Source organism: Nannospalax galili, unplaced genomic scaffold (genome assembly GCF_000622305.1).
Source record: "Nannospalax galili isolate Female #2095 unplaced genomic scaffold, S.galili_v1.0 scaffold9, whole genome shotgun sequence".
NCBI classification, from domain to species: Eukaryota; Metazoa; Chordata; class Mammalia; order Rodentia; family Spalacidae; genus Nannospalax; species Nannospalax galili.
In genome coordinates, this window is record NW_008360332.1 from 5,892,649 (window position 1) to 5,910,474 (window position 17,826).

The following is a 17,826-nucleotide window of genomic DNA, read 5'->3' on the forward strand; positions in this document are numbered from 1 at the left end:
AGCTAACAACTGTCCGTAACTCCAGGTCCAGGGGATCCAACAGCCTCTTCTGTCTTCTGCTGGCATTGCATGGCACGGGTGCACTTACCTACACACAGGCAATACACGTATACACATAAAATAAAAGTAATAAAATATATTTTTTTAAAAGTTACAGTGGGTAGATTCGAGGTTATAGGTTGGGATGCCAAGGGAATGCATGGGAGAGATGCTTTGGTGAGACTGCAGCAGTGAAGCAGACGCGGAGACAGGACTAGATGGAGAGTGAAGGATGTGCTGACAGTTTGGGAGAGATCAGAGAGGCCACCAGGCATGGACACTCAGTTTAGTGGGACAGTAACCTGGGAGAGGGGAATCAAGGCAGAAGCTGGAGCCTAGAAGGGCTTTGAAAATTCAGGAATCTCTGGGCTAGAGACCTTCCTGATGCACAGTTTGCTGGGCAGAATGATCCGTGAAGGCAGAATGAACCTTAGTTTGATGTCCAAACCTTCACAGAACAAAGGAAGATGGTTAGGTTCTAAGGTTAGGTTAAAATGACTGCAACATGGGAAACTACCAAAGACTGGAGGTTTCTAAGCCACTAATATGTCCCTGACTCTCTGCATAAGTAATTTGTAAGTAAACTTCTCACCCTGTGAGAAGTCAGTATTATCCCTATTTTATAGAATATGAAACTGAAGCTCAGGGAATTAAATGATTCACCTAAGTTCCCCCAGCTCATAAATTATAAAAATGCCATACAAATGCTTCCCTGGGAAGAAAGCTCCATACTGTCAGCCACCAGCATTTGCAACTACCTAGCACACTCCTGAAGCTAAAAAAAAAAAAAAAAAAAAAAAAAAAAAAAAAAAAAAACTTCTAAAGAGGCATCACCTGTTCTCAGTAAAGTAAGCAAACTTGGTTATTGTTAAAGTGGAAAGAAGGCCTAGAAAGCCAAGGGCTTTCTACACGCCCTGTGGGTGTGGCCACTGACTCCCCTATGGGTGTGATCTGGTCGGATAGAAAACAAAATATAGTTTCTTACTCTAAATCAGGAAAGAGTCCTCCAATTTCTCCCTCTACAGTTTAATGCAGGGTTTTAATTCTCAATCTGAGCCTAAGCGCCCTACATCGAGCCTCCTTGGTTATGCTGTCTTGCACTATATCGTCATATGGGCCAGGTGAGTAAAACGATCTCCTCTTCTCTAAGATGCGCTTTTCTAGAAACTACCACAGCTATCATCGTCCTGCTAAATCTCCCTCTACTTCTAATGAAGCAAGGAAAATGAGTTTAGATTCTTCTCAGGACAGAAGCAACAGGTAGGAAGGGAAATCAAGCTGGATTTTGCTGGTCAAAGTCAAAGTGAGAACAAAAAGTATATTTTGCATGTCTGGAAACTCTCGGGGAAGTGTCTTGTCACTGAGAAGGAGAACATTCTCGCAAGTCTGTATTTTTGCTAAATATTCTAAAGAGTTCAATGTTGTCATAGAAAGAATACATCGGTCTTCAGAATACTTCCCTGGACCTTTATCAATCAAACCTAGCCTCATGACACTCCTTGTGTAAAGGGCTACTAAGCCGAAAGGGGCCTGGCGCTTCACCCTCCAGATAGGTTAGAGGCAGGTAAATGTTGGGGACGGCTGCCCTGTTTGAACTCTGCAAAAAAGAGAATCTTATTTACACTAATACAAACTTTGAGGGTGAGAAACTTAGGATCTTTGTTCTGTGGAACAGAGAGCATCCTGGTCCCCAGTTTTAACATTAAAGGGTCTCCTGCATTCTATTATGCCCCACCAGTCCTCCTCTATATCCACCACCACCCAGCCACACAGGACATAGCAGGTAAGTAAAGTCTCAAGTTCATGAGAACAGAGGTCAGACCTCCAAGGTCAGAAGGAAGCAAAAAAGTGAAACAGCTGACAATCTTTGTTTACTAAGCGAGGCACTTCTGAGGTAATTCTTCAACTCCGTCTCTAGGAGTGAGGAATTCCAGGACGTTAAGAACCCTTTAGCTTTCCAACTTGCAAAGCTCTATTTTTATTCTATAAATGGGGTTTCCAGGTAAGATTTCTTTTAATCAGAAACTATCCCGATTAACAAATAAAAGCAGATAAGCTGAAAGGTTCTTTCTAATTAATTCCTTAAAAGATATGAGGGGCGGGAGACATGGCTCAGTGGTTATGAACAATGGTTGTTCTTGCAGAAGACCTGGGTTCGAATCCCAGCATCCACATGGCAGCTAACAATTGTCCATAACTCCAGTCCCAGGGGACCCAGCAGCTTCTTCTGACCTCCACAGGCATTGCATGACATGGGTGCACTTACCTACATGCAGACAATACACGCATACACATAAAATAAATAAAAATTTTAAAAAATATGTGATGGTCATAATTCTATGAAGTGGATACACTAAAGTTATAATGTTATAATGTGATCTGGTTCAAGAAGACCCACATGCATCGATTTGTTCAGAGCTCTGTTCTGTGGGGTTATAAATGGAGAAAGATGCTCGGAGTGCTCCAAGGAGGAAAAGGGCCCCTCAAGTGACCCTGAGGGGACCACAAGGAGCTCAAGGGATAACATGGGAGAGGGAGGGCAGAGAGTCTGCAAGGGTGAGGGGCCATGCACAAGGCTACGGAGTGCTTTGGAAAATTCCACACCAACTAACCCTGGCTCCAAACCCAGCTCAGGCAAAAACTTGAATTATTTCTGGTGTCTAAGAAACTTAACTAAAGTCAGGGTGATAATCCTTCCTAGAATTTACAGAGACACTCCTCCAGCATTTGAAAATTCAGTTTGTGTTAAACAAACAAGTTTGATCATTTAGAAATAAAATAAATGCTTAAGAACTTTGGAAATGGAAAGGAAGGATAAGTGAAAATAGACCATTGCCTTTTCTACATATGTGAAGACAGTAATGCTCAAATCTATGGTCCAAATAGAAAATATGGCTTTGTATATCCATAATATTTTATGTAGTAAGGGATTCAGTTTCTGTTTATGAATAATAGCACTTAACGCCAGGTGTGGTCGTTAGTAGAGAAGCACAAACCAGAGATAATTCATGTGTCACTAGACTGTTCTTTAATTCTTGAGTGTTTACCCTCCCACAGCAACATGCACAAGGTAAGAGTCCAATAGATCAATGTTGAATGAACATGTGATGAGACACTTCTGTGAGTATTAAGCCGTGGGAAAACAGAAGGCTTTTCTTACCATGGGCAGCTGATAGACTTCTGGAGGTGGAGAGTTAATGATTCCTTTGTGGCAAGACTCTGTAAGGACACTCTGAAAATTTAAAAATATTCCACGCCCCTTGTCTTTAATGCCATCCTAGGAAAATACCAACAGTACCATGTAAATAAAGACCTGCAAAGTAGGGCAGGTGTGAAAGCCGAGCTTCTATATGTGAAAGAAAAGAAAACAAATTTTTTTTTCTTCATCCAATGCTCTTCCTAGTTGAAATCATATGAACCGAGATTAACATTCAGGGAGAGGCTGCTCTCAGCAGACAAACTGTCCCTAAATGTCATAAATTCCTTCCCATAGGATTTACATTTCTGTGAAATAGCATTTTCTACCAACAAAAAAATGTTGATCAGAATCACGTTTGCATTTTTATTCCCAAATCCGGTAGTGTTTTTTTTAAAATTAAAATCATCTTGATGATTACTCTATAGTGAACTGTTTAATGCTGGAAAAATTATTCCCTGCTGTGTTCAGTATCTTTACTGTATGATAACTCATTACTAATAAGAAGCATTGATCATGACAGATGCCTCTGTGCACGAGTAGAAAGTTCTCGGCTCGTGAGGACATGTCTATTCTAGAATAGATGGTGGGGTGACTATAAAATCAAAATCCAACCTTCTAGCCATCAACTCTATTTTCTCTTTCCTCCTTTGGTTCTATTCTTAACTGCAATCTATTATTTTTTAAATCCAGAATGCTTCAGTCCTTTACTCAAATCTATACAACACTTAAAATCCCAAGTCCTCATGGAATTTCCAAGACCTGGCCTTGTTCCTTGTACTGCTCCAGCTGTGCTGGCCTCTTGCTGCTCAAACCCTCCAGGCACATGAAGCTTGACGGTTGCACGGGACATTCTTCTCTCACACCTTTGTGGTTTGTTCTACCTGCTCATCATCACCAGAACATTTCATTTCCTCAGTATGCCCTCTCTGGCCAGTCTGTCTAGCACTTCACTATCATTTCCCACTCTGACTATTCTGGAACCCCCCTCCCTATTTCCTTTATTTTTCCCTCCTTAGCATGTTTAACTATCTGATTAAATCTATGTTTTCTTTCAGTATCTGTCTTGTCTGTCCCCCTCCCCACAAAAATGGGCTCCAGGAGGACAGCAATGTTTCTATGTTTCTGTTTTCTTCTATGAAATGTCTGGGTTTAGGCCCTAAAAGAGTACCTGACAGGCAGACCACCATGAGTTCAAGGTGAGCCTGGACTACGGAGTGAGAACTTGTCTCAAAACAAAACAAATTTTCTTGTACCCAGGAACATACCTACAACCCCAGCATGGAGGTGGAGGGAGCAGGATCAAGAACTGGAAGCCAGATGGGCATGGTGGCACATATCCTTAATCCCAGCACACAGGAGGCAGAGGCAGGCAGATCTCAATGAGATCGTCTGTGAGGCCAACCTGATCTACATAGCCAGTTCCAGGCCAACTGGGGCTACAGGGAGACCCTGGAGAGAGAGAGAGGGAGAGAGAGAGAGAGAGGAGGGAGAGAGAGAGAGAGAAAGAGAGAGAGAGAGAGAATATAATATATAGCAAGATCTTATCTCTAAAAAACTGAGCCTAGCATGGTAGTGCATGTTTAATGAGTTCAAAGCCAGCCTTGGCTACATAGTAAGATCTTGTCTTTAAAGCAAACAAACATAATAAAACAAATAAACAAAAAAACCAATGTCTGGTACTGAACAGATACATCAAGATACTTGTTGAATGAATTAAATGAAGCCAATTAGCACCAATTTGACAAACCAAGAATAAACAGGAAGACATTGAAAAAAAACACATGTAACAAATTCATCAAGATTTACTATTTTGAAACAACTGCTTATAATAAAATCAGACGATCCATATCAATGGAATGTTCAAATACTGAATTTTTTCATTTATCTAAAAGTTCACATTTTCACACCACAGAACCTTTCAAAGATGATAGAGTAGTTAGCAAAAGCAATGCTTCACTTTTGATCATTTTCTCTATCATTTCCGCCAGTTTAAAGGCACAATGATCTTGAAAAATTGAGACTAAGAACAAAAACCATAGATAATGTCTAATCAAGCAAGGCGTTCCTGAAAAGAATGGGTCAGTTGGTTTTATCAATAGAAACTATCAAATATGGAGAACAAAGAGGTTTTCTTCAGTGAGGCACCCTGCTTATTTTAGGTTGTTGAAGCCACTAAATTCAAATGGATGGATGTGTGTGTTTGTGTGTGTGTGTGTGTGTGTGTGTGTGTGTTTGTGTGTATATATGTGTGTGTGTATGTGCATTTGTGTACACTAAAAATTACTTTTCCTTACACAAGGAGGCAGTGTTGTACAGAAAAACTGAAGATTCTACTTCCTTGGCTAAGTCAGAAATATGAAGGCCGAAGAGATGTGTCAGTGGTTAAAAGCACTGGCTGCTCTTGCTTGGAGGACCCAGGTTCGATTCTCAGCACACACATAGCAGCTAACCACCAACTGAAACTCCAGTTCCAGGGGATCCGACGCTCTCTTCTGACCCCCATGGGCATTGCACAACATGGGTACACTTACATGCATGTGGGCAATATACTCATACACATAAAATAAAAATAACAAAAGAGACCTGGGTTCAATTCCCAGTACCACATGGTAGCTAACAACTGTCCATAACTCCAGTTCCAGGGGGTCCAATGGCCTCTTCTAACCTCCATGGACTTTGCACAACACAGGTGCACCTACCTACATGCAGGCAATACACTCACACACATTAAATAAAAATAATAATAAAGGTAAATAAATCACACTACCTTGTGCTGGTGGAAAGGATCAGTGGGTAAAGGCACTTGCCACCAAGCCCAAATCTGAGTTCTGATCCCTAGGTCCCATATGGTAAAAACCAACTCCCCAAAGTTGTCCTTTGACCTCCATACGTATGCTCACACACATACACAATGTGTATATATATACACATTGTGTATGTGTGTATGTGTATATATATATATATATATAGAGAGAGAGAGAGAGAGAGAGAGAGAGAGAAAATCATTGTCCTACACTCAAAACCAATACAGAAGGAACAAGCATAATTTTCCATACAACGACAGGTCCAACTTCTCCAAAGCCCATGATCCTCTGGATGAAAAGTATTTTCAGAAACCCAACCCCGCCTTATAAACCCCACTGAAACATCTTCTGTATGGATAATCATTGAGACTATGACTTTTCAGGTCAGGATTTCACCTGCCATTGGAATGTCCATGAGGATTTCTTTCAAGGAAACGTGTGAAGGTACGATTGCTTTATTTTGTTTGGGGTGGTGGGAGTTGGTAAGACAGGGTCTTCTGCAGCCTAGGCTGGTCTTGATTGTGCTATGTAGTTGAGGATGATCTTGAACCCCTGATCCTCCTGCCTCTACCTCTCGAGTGCTGAGATAACAGGATTTCAAACCTGTGCCACCTGTGCTGGCTAATAAAGTTTACGTGTAAAAATGCAGGTGCTTCCTGTCATCATTTAAATTCTTCAATTTTGGAATTGTTAATCGGTGCAGCAGGAATTCAAGTCTTTATTTCATTTCACTGGAATCAGTAGGATCCCAGAGTTTTGCCAACAACGTTCTGGTGAGGATGGGGAATTTCAGTCTCCTACTCTATCCAAAGTCTTGTTAACTCTTGGAGATGAAGGTACTGATGAGCTAGGCTATGGAGATTAGAACTGCAGCTCAGAAAGCCACAAATCAACTGCAGTCACTGTGAATTTTGCTTGCAAAGCCAACTCTCAATTATCCCCCACGTGGGTTTCTGTGGGATAGATTTTCCACATGAAATGTTAATATCAGACTGGCTTTCTCTTGCTGTGAACATCCTCCCCAAACCCATTCAGTCTACTCCCAGATGGTGGGTACTCCTCAAAGTCAAGTCATTTTTAAATGCTGCGTGCCTAAAGCAGGCCTTTATTGGAATGAGAAATTTGCTAAAGAACCATAATGCAGCACAATTCCAGGCTAAACTAGCTACTTGCTCAAAGTGTGGGGTAAGTTGCATCATAGTTCTAGTTCCTATGAAACTGAAAACTGACTGCTATAGAATTGTATTCTCTTAAGACAGATGTGGGATTTTTTTTTTTTTTGGCTTAGTCCTAAAGTTTAATTCAGGAGTGTGGATGATCCAAGAACCTGCATTTTCACAAGTTGGTTCCAGTAAAGGACAGGATACATGTAGAGCCCTACCCAGATTCTTAGAAGCAAATCTAAGCAGTACTCTTCCCATATAACTGCAGGCCACCTCCTTTCCAATTCTCCCCTTATTTAAAAAAAAAAGCCTGAGTGATAACTTGTGAAAGTATAATTTGTTAAGGTGTGAAAGGAAAACTTTTTCAAGACCATCACAATACAGATGGACCACTGCAACACAATTTTGTCTTGGACGACAGACTGATTGGGCTTAACTCCAGGTGGAACACAGATGAGTGGGAAGAAGTGGGTGTGGGTCAGTGAGGAGAATTACTAAAAGGAAATTCCCAACCAGGGGGTTGGGAGAATTCTGACTAAGCCAACTTGGCTGAAGATGAGCCAAGGTGATCCGACATCACCTGGGGTGGGATGGAGAATGAGGAACTTGATGAAATATTGAGGATGATCAGATAATAAAGACAGAAGTTTCTGCTAAATTGCCTTGGCAGGAGTGCTTGCTAAACCCAAATGGTATGCAGAATATTCAGAAATATGACTAAAGTTTGGCCCAGCAAAAATCTTTGTCATCCTGTTTGCCAAGTCAATGTTGGCAGGTATTTGAACTTGGTGAGAAGTAGATTGATCTTAGGAGATTTACAGATACTAAGATTACCTGAATATGCATTTTTATCAAAAACAAGATGTTTCACTCTTCAGTAGAAAATGTAAGATACTACAAAATCCAGGAAGTGGGCCGAATCCATTGCTTGACACATTCCCAATTTTACTACTGAGTTAAGCCAAATCATTAGAAAGAAATACACTTTTGAACAGTGATGTGGGTCCTTGTAGAATTCTCTGAAAATACTGAGTCAAATATACTCAGATTTCATTAAGGTCCCATATTTTAAAAGGAAATTAAACTTACTTAAGGAGTAATCCAAGGGCCTGTGTTACATATGTTCACATTTTGTATAGAGTCCATAGGATGGACTTCGGGGCTCAGCTGCCAAGGTTCCAAATCCAGGTTCTCCCATTTATGAACTGTGTCTTTACGCAAGTTACCTAACCTGGGACTTTGCTTCCTCTATGGAAAGGAGATGAGGAGAATAGTAGTACCCACTTCAGAGAGTGTTATGAAGAATAAACAAACTAGAGAGCGTAAAGCAACCAAAGAATGCCACGTATGATTTGTGGAATGCTACAGAAAATTTGCTAGCCTTCAGCCAATGAAAATTTACCTTAGCCCTGGAAACAATATTATTTTTATACAATAATATTTACTTCCTGAGTGTCAGCCACTAAAAAATTTAAATATTAGCTATCAGTAAATAATTGAACCTCATAACCTCCTAAGGTAGTACTGTTATCCCCATCTTACAGATGGAAAACTGTGGCAGAAAAAAGTTAAGAAACTCCTCAAAGTCATATAGCTAGCAAGTGGTAATTCCCACAGTCCTGCCCAAGGGGCTGACTTTTCACCATCCTGTGATGCTTCCTGTTCAGAGGTGAGGAAGAGAACCCAGCACCAGAACCACCTTCAGGAGGCTGAATCTGTTAACAGGAAGTAGGAAAAGGAAGAGAGGTAAATGGTAACAGTTACTATTATGTGTTAAACAGTCATATCCTAAGCACTCTCCTGAGTTTTTTGCATACTTTGTTTCATTGGATTCCTATAATTCTTTGGGGGGGGGTGTTGATAGATTTGTCTCCTCATTTAACAGATAAGGTAACTAAGGATCAGAGAGATTAAGCAATGACACATCAGTAATAAGTACCAGAGCTAGGACTCAAATTTACTTCTGCCCACTCCCAAACTCTTGTTCCTAGCTATTCACAAAATACCACTTTATGTAACTTGTGTGAAAAAGAATAGGGTTTAAGAAGTAAGACTCATATCAAACGTACTGCAAAGAGGAACCAATGGAGTGCTCGCAGATTGTTTCAGTGTAGTGGGGAAAGAAAAGGAAGAACTCAAAGATGACTAAGGGATGAAGTGTGAGTCACTTGGAGGATAGTGATACTGTTCAAAGAAACAGTGAAGTCAGGAAGAGCCCAGCCTCCAGGAGGAAGATGAGTTCACACTTCAGGGTACCTCTCCTAAGCAAGATGGCAACCCGCAGAGCAGAAAGCTGGGCCAGCAAACACCACTTGTCTATCAGATTGTCCAAAGCCTATGTGAAATGTGGACTAAACTCCAAACTTTACATACTTGAATAGAATTTTTATGACTTCCTTTACTATTTGTACAGTTGCCATGATTTGAAAAGTCGAGTCAGAAGGGAAAATTAAGGGAAGGTGTCCATTTCTTAAAGAAGAGGGTGGCCACCCTCTCTTTCTCTATGAGTTTCCAGTCAGCGAAGCCCAATGCAATCAACACACGTAGAGGGACTATCACAATAAGCAATGTCAGAGAGAGAGAGAGAGAGAGAGAGAGAGAGATCCACTTTTTTGTGTAAAAACCTCTGCTTCTCCACCTTTCACTACCAGCAAGAAGGGAGGCCATGATTAACAGTAACAAATGACAAGTTGTGTGACCTAAGGTCACTTAGTTCCCTTTTCTATAAACTGAGTTTCACTCAGATTTAACTAACATTTACTGAATGGATACTAGGGTTCATTCTAATACTTGGGTTTCTTTTATTCATAAATAAATAAAGGAAGGACCAAAGGTCTTCAACCTAAATGGACTGTGAGAGCTGAATGCAATGTGACAGTTTGCATCAGGAAATTCCTTTCACTCACAAAGTGAGGAAGTGAGGCAGAGGCCTTCACTCATTCTAGACACAACACTAGTTAGACCTCAATCCTGACTTGCAATCGTGTCCCTCCCCCACCGCACCATGGTGTCTTTTCTAATTGACTAGTTTTGGAAATGTGTACCTTGAATGAACTCAAAATTACAAGACTAAAAGACTCAAAGTCTAGCTAACTTGAGAAAGATTTATGTGTTGAATTTAAGCTCTTATAAAATGAAATCCCATAACACTTCAACTGCAACATAAAAGTATTAAGCTGAGTAATGAGCTTTTTACAGCACAGTATACACTGGCCAAGAGCCTTAGACAGAAACTTCTGGTCTTACTCGTGCAGACACAGCACAACCTCTCAAAAGGGTCCTGACAGTACTCAGAGAAGATGATGGTACGCCCCCTACCTGGGGAGAGCCCTATGCTCCATCTGCATTTGCTGTCCACTCGGTTTTGCTATTAGAGGAACACAGGAAGAAAACGATGTTCTGAGCTAAGGAGACAGGAAAGAAGGTGGGAAGTGGAGGGTGGCAGCCAGGTCCTGTGCCGGCATCTCAGCTCCTCATTTCAAACTCTCCATCTTTCCATTGCTAGTTTAAGAGGGGTACAAAAGAGAATAACAAAAATACGAAATTCAAAAACAGACCTCCGGTCACATTCTGTTGGCATTTCCTATGAGCTGTGGGTGGAAGCACAGCAAGGCCAGCCTGCTCACAACCTCCAGACTGTGGGGTACAACATGACTACCTTGTTGGTACCTAGGATTCCTAAAAGACAGACACTAGTGAACACAGGAAAAACTAATTAATGGAACTGATTCATTGCTTTTATAGATCAGAGTCTCTTTCACCTTATCAATAAAAGAAAATGAACCTTGTGCTTCCTTTGAGGCAAAATGATCTAGAAAATAAATCAGCTGCCCAGTCTGAACATAAGGGCACATATCCCCTCTGAAACAGGATGCTGCAGGTCTTCTTAGTGCCCTCGCCTGAGAGATGAATTTATCATATTCAAAATTCCATATCATATATATAGCGATATATATGTATATTTATACTAGCTCTTACTACAAGTAAATTTTTTTAAAAAATCATACTCTCAACCAAATAAATAAGTAAATAAAAATAAAGAGAAAGCCAGGTGTGGTGACCCATACCTTTAATCCCAGCACTCAGGAGGCAGAAGTAGATAGATCTTTGTGAGACAGATGCCAGATTGGTCTACATAGCGAGTTACAGGCCAGCTGTGGCTACAGGGAAGCCCTGTCTCAAAAAAAAATAACAAAAACCAAACAAACAAACACACTCCCATTCATTTGTTCAATCGGTCAGTCAGTCATCAATGAATATTTACTGAATAATGAGTCACCTCTGTTTATATCAGGGACTGTTTCAAGTGCTGGAAATATAGGGAGCAAACCAAACAACTCCGTCTACTCAGCTCTTAGGTGCTAGTTGAAATCTGTGTCTATTTTCAAAGTGCCCAATTAAATGCATGCTTGCATGAATGATAAATAATAGTTGATAGAATTATAAGACTCAGACAAACTATATTATATGTGAGGCATAGAAACCTAAGCTAATGGAATTAAACATGGAATTTTACCATTTCCCTTCAAGTCCCCTTTCTCTTTTTGGCCAGCCACAAAGTAGAGGTAATTCCTAGGAAGTATTTTTACCAAGGCACACAATATAAAATAGCAAAAGAGAAAAGGGCTTTTTACAAAGAAAAGAGAGCCTGCTACTGATCACCCTCATTAGGGAAACCCTACATTTAGAGACCTCACATTTCTATGCCAAGCATAATATTTTTAAGGGCCCAATGAAGTGGCGTCTCAAAAGCCAACAGTAAAATAATAACCTGGGTGAAAACTTACTTCGAGGAGGTTCAGAGATGACCCTCTACAGCCTGGCCTTGGGGATTCCATGTTGGATCAAGCTCATCTGAAGCCAGCACAGCACTGCTGACCTCCAGCCAAGGCTAGTGCATCTTCATAGTGCCCTGGGTGGTGCAGCTGTGGAGGGGTGGATCAGGCAAACCTAGGTGTTTCGTAATGCAGTCAGGTACAGAGCGTGTCCTTTGCCTCTGGGAAGTAAAGTTACGAGGGTAAAAGCTTGTGAGGGAAATCAACTACAGCATCAAGGAATGGCAGGAAATACAGAAACATAAACATCAAAGCCTAGGTAATTATGAAAGCAAGTCTCCAAAAAAGAAATGCTGTCATTGGGCAAAGCCAGCTTCTATACTTCCCTTGTGGGCCAACTGGAAGAAAGAAGAAAGGGGTTTATTATTACATCAAGGAGGGGAGGAAAGAGAGGAAGGAATGGAGGGAGAGGAAGAGGGAGGGAAAGAGAGAGGGAGGGAGGGAGGGAGGGAGGAAGGGTAAGTCAGAAAAAAAGAAGACCAGTATTTGCAGCACGAATGATGGTACCTTCAGCTCATGCAAACCCCAAGCAGAGGGAAAACCTACAATAAAAGAAGTGAACAAGGCTTTCTTGCCACCCGGCTCAACAAACTCACATTTGTATTACTATCAGCCACACTGGGATGCAGAACAAAGAGCCAAAGCCAAGCAAAACTTTGCAAATCCTAGCAACAAGATACTGGTTTTTAAAAGGTCATAGAAAATAAAATGCACCCATGAACCAGAATACAAAGTGGTCCTAGGAAGTCCAGAACATGTCTACCCTCATTCTGAAGAGAGCGGTAAGAAGTGACTTCGAATTCTGCTTCCCATTTTGGGACATAATCTCCAGCCCTTTCTTGGAAGTGCTGGATAAGTCATTAGAATCAACTTCCTGCTTAATTAGAGGAATCCAAGGGATAAGGAGCAATCACTCTGTCATATATGGAAAGAACATACTCATGACAATTGTGACTTCTATGGAATGGCCTGTAACACCACAAATACAGCTGAAAATTTCTGAATCCAAAAGGCTTGGGAAGAGGTGACAAAGGTGGATCCCTCCCCTTAAACTTCATCATATATATATATATATATATATATATATAGTTCCTTATCAGTGACCCAAAAGCCAACAACCAAAGCAGAATACAGACAGGCTGCACCCTGAACATTCTAACAGGGAGTATGGCTTCTGACAGGTCCCCCAGATGACTTGGAATGCATAAGAAAATTGTTCATGTTCAGACACAGCATAATCACTGCTGCAATTCCTATGACTGCAACAACTATGGGTCAGGGGATGTATGTAGCTCATATGATAGATAATCACCTAACATGCACGATGTCCTGGTTTTATCCTCAGCACCAATAAACTGGGTCATAGTGGTGCATGCCTATAATCCTAACAATCAGTGCAAGCAGGAGGGTCAGAAGTTCAAGACATCCCCAGCTACTTAGCAAATCTGAGTCCAACCTGGGCTACATGAAGCCTTGTCTCAAAAAGCAAAAACAAAAAAAAGACCATTCCCCACACCCCCTACTATGTTCCAAGGAAAATAACCCAACATATCTAGCAATAAATGTATACTCTCTGTGAATAAAATATAAAATAAGAAATATACAAACAGAAGCCAGTCGTAAAACTAATGAATAACATAGGCAATATTGGTTATGTTATTTAAAAAGAGTCCATTTTGGAGTGTTCATTTGTTTCTTTCATTGCGCCTTTTCATTTTTCTTCGGTCTGCATCCTGTCTCCCAGTTTGAGCACATAATTATGCGTTTATGGCCTTCGAGTAGCTCCAGGGCAAGATAGAAAGCTGCAGAGACCTACAAGGTTTTCCCCCTCCTCCTTCCAAGGTCTCTGGAGAGTACGCGTGTTTTGTGGAGGGGATGAGTCTGATGCCGAGCAGAAAAAATGAGTTGGCCAGCTATAAAGTGAAAAAGATTTTCTGAAGGACAGATTCCCTCTGTTCCTGACAAGTGGCTAAGGAAAGAGGGTGAATGAGGAAGTCTGTAGCAAACTGAAGCCAGTTTTCTGCTGCACAATGGTAAAACAGCAAGACCCAAAGAGAAAAGGATTGCCAGCTGTGCTCTAGGAAGCAAAACAGGCTTCATGTAAAATTTCCTGTTAACTTCAGCAGGTAAAAGTAAGAAAATCAATTCTCCTCACAAGGGGATGCATAATCAAGGTTCTTAGCTTGGAAACAAAGGGCACGGTTTTGAACAGAATGCTACCTCAAGCAAAAACTAGACTTTACCGGTAGTTATAGGCAAGACCAGGAAATCAAAGGCAATCTGGGAACACCTTCAGAAAGGGGAAGACTGAGGCAGCTTTTGGAAGCTGGGGAACAGGAAGCACAAGGCCGTGCTTTCAGGGTGTGGATACCCTTGCACCAAGCCCTATCTTTTCCTATTCTTAAGTCACTCCTCACAAAATTTAAATTCCTGGAGAGGAGCCTTGCTCAGATCTCTTGCCAGCATTTGTTCAGCTGAGAGGAAGAAATAAGACAATTTGAGGCTGTAGGTATTGGAGTAAAGGGTAATTCTCACAAAGGAAAACCAGGTGCTGTTACAGAAAAAGATAAGGAAAGAGGAAAAGATAAAGGAGGAAGGGAGAGGGAGAAGAGGAGAGGAAGGAAGGAAAGAAAATATGAGGCTAGGCAAGCATAAAAAAATATATGTGTAACAGATAGTGATTAATCCTGAAATCCACAACTGGTCAAAGTGCAGAGAATACGAAACTACAAAGTGCTTTATCCATGAATAGGACACCTAGATCAAACCTCTGCCACCCAAGGCTCAGGGACCATTGAGGAAGAGGGGGTGGAAAGACTGTAAGAGCCAGGGATGGTAGATGACCACAAAGAAACAGTGTTACAGACAGCTGGGAAGTTACTCATGTGAACTCACAGCAATGGTAACAGCATATACAAGACCCTCACAAGCTCAACTCAGACAAAATCCCAACATAGAAGTGGCAAAGTGGGTAAGAAGCCCCAACCTTAGCTGAGGAACTACTGGTGACCGATAACTTTTAGGAGAGGGGGGGTCAGTTTTCTTAGAGCATGTGATGCTAGATAGGTTAACCAGGCTCCAGGGGATGGATGCACACCGAAGGACATTTGGAACACACAAACTTGACTTAATAGGCCTTAATATATATGACAGAGTACATAAAATCTGGTGGGGAGAGGGAGAGGGTTGGACTATAGAGGGGTGCAGATAAGGGAAGGGGGTCTAAATAAGATCAAAATATATCATGAAATTTGGAAAATTTCAATAAAAATATGAGAAAAATATATGTACACTACAGATGGCCACTCAACACATCAAGATCTCATATACTTCATTACTGTTATTACAGTGCTCATATGTGATAATCAGCTGGAGCAATTAAAGAGTTCAACTTATTTAGACACCAAGTTAATTTCTGTACTTCCTGCCTGCTGCTCTCATTGGCTCACCCTTCAAGCTGTAATAAGGGCCCCAGACTTTCGTATTCTTCTAGTCGCTACCACACCTCATCTTCAGCCCTCTCCCTTCCCTACACGTATATCTCCATAATATCAAGGGACTTACATTTCCTTGAATGCATGATCCTATTTCATAACCTCCAGTCTTCACTCATACCATTTACTGGAATGGTATGACTGGAGATCAAACTTGCACAGTTCAAGCATTTCCTTTTTTTTTAACTCTGAATATGTAGTTTATTGTATGCCATTTACACCTTAGTGAACTGTTTTAAAAACGTTTTTAAATCAAATAAGGCTCCGAAAACGTCTTTATACAAAAATCTTTAGACTCACAGTGATTACTTCTTTAAAGTTTTGCTTTATTTATCTATTTATCTACTTATTTGTGGCTCTGGGAATCAAACCCAATGCCCTGTGAATGCTAGGTAAGCATTCTACCAGTGAGCAATATCCGCAGTCATTATTTTAATCCCTCCTTCCCTCCCTCCCTTCCCCCTTTTCCTTTCCCCTTCTCTTTCTTTGTGTCAGCAAACACCTCCTTTTTAAAGATAACTTTAAGATACCCTCTCCACCCTTGTGTCCTTTCCCTCATCATGTCCTTCTTCATCTGGTAGTCCCACTGTATACCTGGCAAGTTGTCAATGTTTTTAAGTTTTATTTTACTGTGCTGTAATCATTCGCTTTTACATTTCTCTCCCCTGTGGATCTGTGAGCTTTGTGGGCACTTTTTGAATAAGTGATTGTTGAATGAGTCAATGAACTAACCAACTTTCCTATCAGAAACCAACATTCCCCAGTGGACCACTCTATCTGTACTTCATAGTTGTGAAGGTTTACTAAAGCAGTTGTTCTCTACAAGGGGCCTGCAGACCATCAGTGGAGAGGGACAGATAGTACAGGTAGGACACTACCTTTCTTTAAAATCTCCAAACACTCACTCTTCCTTATCCTCATGTTCACCTGCAAATACAATGTGCCATCTTTTTGGCAATATTACTTTTACAGATCTTTGTCTTTACTTCAGTTGTGGAATAAAAAAATTCTGCTCTAAAATATTATACCATATGTTTAATTACTAGTGAGATACTAGGCTTTATAATTTGAAACATTCCATAGCATGGCCGTGAAGATTGCCTGGGTGTGGATTCTGACTCTGGCCAGGCAGTCAACCCTCTACACCTAAGAGAGTTAGTCTATGAAAACAAGTCCCATCATAGCACCCAACGTACAGGGTTGTTGAAAGGAATTAAATGAATCACAAGCATCAAGCACTGAACACACTGCATGGAACATAAAAAGTGCTGAATGTTAGCTGTCATGATTATTGTAGCAAGATGTAAATCCTACTATAGCATCACAATTTCTAGTCATTATCTAAATTTAATATGGTATTGGGGTCTGGGGAGATAGCGCAGTGGTTAAGAGCACCGGCTGCTCTTGCAGATGACCCAGGTTTGATTTCAGGGGATCCGATGCTGTATCAGCTGTACCTCTGTGGGCATCACACTGCATGGGTGCACTTACATACATGCAGGCTCAGAAACTCATACATAAAAAATTAAAATAGCAGCACAATTTCTAGTCATTATCTAAGTTTAGTATGGTATTGGGGTCTGGGGAGATAGCGCAGTGGTTAAGAGCACCGGCTGCTCTTGCAGATGACCCAGGTTTGATTTCAGGGGATCCGATGCTGTATCAGCTGTACCTCTGTGGGCATCACACTGCATGGGTGCACTTACATACATGCAGGCTCAGAAACTCATACATAAAAAATTAAAATACTTAAAATCAAGGATGTTGATGTAATTTTGATTAAAGTTTTTACTTACCTATCTCTTTAGGATGTAATGACAGTGGATGGCCTTCTCTATGACATCACAGAAAAGCAAATATATCACATTGGAAAGCAGGTCCTTTTGGCACTGGTAAGAACAGACTAAATGGAAACTGACAGTGGGCTTTTTTCTTGTTAGCCTGGTAGTTTATGCTGTATTTCCCACACTGGCCATCCTAAATGGGGGATGTATTTTAAAGATAATCAGGTAAGGTTACGGGAAGAGTTTCTTCAATCTCTTCTTTATGAAGTCATGTAGGTAACACAGCACGAAAAACAGAAGATAGCCAACCTAGGGTTAACAGAATGAGCTGAAAAGACTTTTTAAACTTTACTTAGTCTTAGATTTCAAAAGCCAGGACCAAGAACTATTTACTTGATACTTAATGGAAAAGATAGGGAGGAAAAGGTAAGTGAGATACTATGGAACCAGAAGTTTACAAGTTATACTTGCAAAACAAGACAAACTAGTTCAGAACATGTTTGGTTGG